This window comes from Monodon monoceros, unplaced genomic scaffold, assembly GCF_005190385.1.
Source record: "Monodon monoceros isolate NGI ecotype Baffin Bay Population unplaced genomic scaffold, NGI_Narwhal_1 Super_Scaffold_10, whole genome shotgun sequence".
Lineage (NCBI taxonomy): Eukaryota > Metazoa > Chordata > Mammalia > Artiodactyla > Monodontidae > Monodon > Monodon monoceros.
In genome coordinates, this window is record NW_021703766.1 from 37,174,624 (window position 1) to 37,180,297 (window position 5,674).

Sequence of the window (5,674 nt, forward strand, 5' to 3'; positions counted from 1 at the left end):
CTTCAGGAAAGGTACTCAGGGTGCCACCGATTCAAAATTCTTTCACCGGACAGCCCAAATCGTGTACGCCTCTTTGTATTTTCCATGGGCAGAACAAAATGGTGTCAACCTGCACGCCTCCAGATGGGGGTGGGGTGGGGTTGGGGTGGGGGGTTGTGGGCGGCCTACACTTTCTTCATGGGAAACAAGCCCACGCTTTCAGTGTGAAAGGCCTTTACGCCTCTCTGCTTTCGGAGCCAAGGGGTAGCGTCAGCTGTGAAAAGCTTCCAGAGGAGGAGGGTCAGAGGACATTTGAACCACCCAGCAGGTGCAGCAAAGCACAGGGACTTCTCTCTTGGCCTGAGAACACCCACTGCCCAGTGCTCCTTTGTTGTACACATGTGGTGGAGGAAGCGTGCTTGATTTGGCTCCGTGAGAAATTCCCTGGGCCACGTAGTGTGAACGCAAGTAGATGAGCCCTACATCTCATGCCAGTTTCCTGTGCAAGTTGGACAAGACAAACTCCCGGCTTGAATCCCTGGGTGGGTTAATTTCCCTCCGGGGAAGGATCGTTGCTTGGGACACGGGGCTGGTATCAAGGTGAATGCGCAGAAAGGTGAGGAACCCAGGCATGATCAGACTCTCACCACAGTGCCCACACCACCAAGGGGATGGGAACCAGGCAGGAGTGTCCTCACACCAGTGGGGCCACATCCACATCATCGAAAGATGAGGAACCCAGCACATGTGGCCTCAAACCAGAGGGCCCACATCACCAAGGGGCTAGGAGTGAGGCAGGCAGAAGGACCCTCACAACAGAGGGCTCACGGAATAAAAAAGGTTAGAAATCCAGCAGTTGGAACCCCCCAGCAGCCGGCACGGAGCACCGAGGCTATTGGATCCAGGCTGCAGTGAACTCAAACCAGAGGGCCCCAAACCATGAAAGTGTGAGCAAGCCAGCCGTTGAGACCTCAGAAGACTCACAACCCCATGGGGATGGGAACCTGGCAGGGGTGTCCTCGAACCACTGGGCACACATCAGGAAATGGGGGGATCCCAGCAGTTAGGGCAACAGTCTTGCCTCTTTTTCTAACTGATGCCTTTATGATGAGCCTATCTCAGGCCTTTAAATTAGTCCCAAGGCCGTGGCACTGTCCCTGAGGCCTAGATGCTCTTCCTAAATCTGGCCCAGAACTGTCCCTCACTAAAGCCCTAACACTATTCCTAACTCAGGTCCTGATACGGTACCTAACAGAGGCCCAGATGCTAGTCCTAATGCAGTCTCTGACACTGTCTCTAACTAAGGCCCTGCTACCATGAATGTCTAAAGTCCTGACATTATCCTGAGCTAATATCCTGAACCAATTCTTACCAAGGTCTTGAAATTGTCCTCAAGTAAGCCCTGACATTGTCCCTAAGTGAGGCCCTGAAGCTGTCCCTATCAGAGGCCCTGAGAAGGTCTTTAATGAAGAAGCTAATACTGATACTACAGAGGTCCTTAAACTACTCCTAAGTCATGCCCTGACACTGTCCCTCACTCAGACTCTAAAGATAGGCCTCACTTAGGCCCTGTTGCCGCACCTTATTTAGGCTCTGACGCTGACCCTACATCAAGCCCTGACACTGGTCCTGATGAAGGCCCTGACACTGGTCCTAACTAAGGCCCTGATGCTCTCAATAACTAAAGTCTTCACGCTATCCCTAGCTCATTTCCTGACACTATCCTTGGCATGGAACCTGACTCTGTCCCGAGCTAATTTCCTGCCTCTTATCCTCACAGCAGCCTTAATGCTCTCCATAACTAGGGCCCAGACTTGTCCTAACTAGGGCCCTGTCACTGTTTCTAACTATGGTCCAGAAACTGTCCCTAATATAGGTCCTGCTGCCGGCAATAACTAAAATTCGGACACTATCCTGAGTTCAGAATCGGACCCATTTCTAACCAAGGTCCTGACACTATCCCTAAGAAAGCCCTGTCTCTGTCCCTAAGTGAAGGACTGAGGCTGTGCCTAATTTAGGCCCTGAAGCTATCCCTAAATCAGGCCTTGAAGCTGTGACTATGACAGGCCTTGATCATGTCTTTAACTAAGACCCTATTGCTGACCCAACAAAGGCCCTGATGCAGCTCGTACATCGTGCCCTGACAGTGTCCCCACTAAGGGCGTGACGCTAGGCCTCACTCAGTCCCTGTGGCTCTAAGTCAGGATCTGACACTGTCCTTATCTGAAGCCCTGACACTGGTTCTAATTAAGGCCCTGATACTCTCAGTGACTAAGGTTTTGACAGTATCCCTAGGTCATTTCCTGACACGATCCCTAAACTTTACCCTAAGCCTGTCCCTAGCAACTGTTCTGCCTCTTATGCTAACTGAAGCCCTGATGCTGTGAATACCTCAGGCCCTGAATTTAGTCCCAAGGCCGTGACACTGTCCCTAATTAAGGCCTAGATGCTCATCCTAAATCCGGTCCTGATACTGTCCCTAACTATGGCCCTAACACTCTTGCTGACAAAGGCCCTGACACAGTACCTAACAGAGACCCAGATGGTAGTCCTATCTAAGGCCTTGACAGTGTCCCTAACTAAGGCCCTGCTGCCGTCAATATTTAAAGTCCTGACAGTATCCTGAGCTTATTATATCCTGGCCCATGTTTTATTAAGGTCCTAAAACTGTCCCAAAGTAAGCCTTGACGCTGTCCCTACGTGAGGCTGTGAGGCTGTCTCTCACAGAGGCCCTGAGAATGTCTTTAACAAACCCCTTAGGCTGTTCCTACCGAGGCCCTTATGCTGCTCCTAAGTCATGCCCTGACACTGTCCCCAGCTAAGGCATTGACTCTAGGCCTCACTCAGTCCCTGTGGCTCTCCCTAAGTCAGGCTCTGACGCTGTCCCTACCTGAAGCCCTGACACTGGTTCTAAATTAGGCACTGATGCTCTAAGTAGCCATGGTCTTGACACTATCCCTACGTCATTTCCTGACTCTATTCCTACACCTTAACCTAACCTTGTCTTTAGCTAATGTCGAGTCTCTTATGCTAACTAAATCCCTGATGCTGTCCCTAACTAAGACCCTGAATTTAGTCCCGAGCCCGGGAACCTGTCTCTAACTGAGGCCGGGAGGCTGTCCTTAACAAAGATCCTCAACTTATCTTTAACTGAGGCCCTGACACTCTCCCTAATTAAGGACTGAGGCTGTCTCTGACTTAGGCCCTAAGTCTGTCTTTAACTACTGGCCTCACTCTTTCCCTAACAAAGGTCCTGAAACATTCCCTAACTAAGACCCTGACACGGTCCCTAATAACTTGAGCTGTCCCTCATTACTGCCCTGATGCGGCCCATAAATGATGTACTGAAGACGGCACGAAGGTCCAGACGATGACACTAATGACCCAAAATTTCTCTTATTAAGGCCATCAAATTACATCCAACTGAGGCCCTAAAGATGTCCATAACTAAGGCCCTGACACTATCTCGAGCTAAGACCCTCAAGTTATCTTTAACTGAGGCCATGACAGTGTCCCTAACAAAGAACCTGACACTGTCTCTAACTAAGGCCCTGAGTCTGTCTTTACCTAACGGCCTCACTCTTTCCCCAACTACTCCCTGGCGCTGCCCCTACCCAAGGCCCTGAAGGTGTGCCTAATTGCCTGAGCTGTCTTTCACTAATACCCTGAACCTGTCCATAACTAACGCCCTGATGATGTCCCTAACGAACAGCCTGAAGTGTCTCTTACTAAGGCCCTCAAGTTTATCTCTGAGGCCTGGAAACTCTCCCTAACTAAGTACTTAACACTGTCTGTAAGTAAAGGCCTGATGCAGCTCCTACCTGAGATGCTGATACTCTCACTTAGACCTTGAAGTCTCTACCTGAGAACCTGACACTGTCTGTAACTAATTTTCTGGCTTTTTCCTTAACAAACATCCTAATTTTGTCCCTAAATAACGCCCTAACACTGGTGCTAACTACGGCCCTGATGCTGACCCTATCTAAGGCCCCGACGATGTCCCTAATGCACTTAGATGTCCCTCACTGTTGGCCTGACCCTGTCCCTCACTAAGGCCCTGACTGTCTTCCTAAGGCTGTGATGATGTCTCTACCTGAGGCACTGTCACTGTCTATAATAACAGCCGACTCTTTCCCTAACACACTAATGCTGTCACTAATAGCCTTATGTATCTCTCAATAACGCCCTGATCCTGTCCATAACTAAGGCCCTGAATATGTCCCTAAGTATGTCTCTGACGCTGTCCTTAACTAAGGCCCTGATGCTCTCTCTACGTAAGGCACTGACACTATCTATAATAATGGCCTGACTCTTGCCCTAACTAATACCCTGATGTTATCGCTAATTGAGGCCCTGAAGATGTCCTAATACCCTTAGGTGTTCCTCTGTATCACCCTGATCCTGTCCATAACTAAGGCCCTGAATATGTTCCTAGGTAAGTCTCTGACGCTGTCCCTAACTAAGGCCCTGATGCTGTCTCTACCTCAGGATCTGAAATTCTAATGTCCTGACTCTCCCTAACTAACATCCTGACGCTGCCCCTAAGTGAGGCCCCGACACACTTCTTAACTAAGGACTTGCCGCTGTCCCTACCTAAAACCCTGACACTGTCTGTAACTAATGACCTGACTCTTTTCCTAACTAACACCCTAGGTTTGGCCCTAACTAACGCCCTGACACTGGTTCTAATGATGGCCATAATGCTGGCTCTAAGGCCCTGAAGATATCCCTAAGTAACAGCCTGAACTGTGTCTAACTATGGCTCTCATGTTATATCTAATTGAAGCACTGACACTGTCCCTAGCTTAGGCCATGATGCTGTCCCTTATAGTCTAAGCTGTCATTAAATAATGCCCTGATCCTGTCCATAAGTAAGGTCCTGGATATGTCCCTAAGTGCATCTCTGACGATGTCCTTAACAGCCTGAACTCTCTTCAAGTTATCTCTGAGGCTCTGACACTGGCCCTTCCTAAGGCCTCACCCCGGGTTTGTCCCAGGCTGCTGGGCGGTTTTCTCTTGTCCGCATCTCTAGCCAGCTGCCTGCGATCAGCCACTCTAGGATTCTGCGATACAGTGGTCCCACGTGGGATGTGCCTGTGTAGGCTCACCTGCGGGAGGAGAGTCATGGCCACTCCGCCTTCCAGGGGACTGCGGCTCAGGGTAGGGGCCTCACAGCCAGTGTCTAGAGACAGGGTTCTCTGTCCTTGTTTGTTGTAAATCCCTTGGAGTTACCTCTAACATTTTTGAATGGATATCGCCCCCTCTGCATATTTATAATACAAATTATTTACCACATTAAAATCCAGGAATGGCATTCTTAGAATGAGCAGAAGAACACTGGATGCCCCCCCAATGATCTATTACTTGGAGGATTTAAAATTCTAATGAGAAAACACTCACTCTCCTCACCCTCTTGGGCGTCAGCACAAGGCGGGAATCAGCTGCATCCTTTATTTATCCCTCTGATTTTCCAAAACCTTTTCTTCCAGGAGAAATCTCTGGGCTCTTCGGGAGCTGTGAGTGGTGGCTGTCAGGTAAATCTGAGACTGAAAAGCAAGAGGAAGACAGACAGAGGAGGAGATGAGAATTGGTGATGGGGAGAAGCAGGGGCGTCCACGTTCAATCGCAGGCTGAGAGTCTGGGTTAGCCTCCAGCGAAGCTAAGGACCACCAGGGTCTGGCCCCACTGGCCTTGT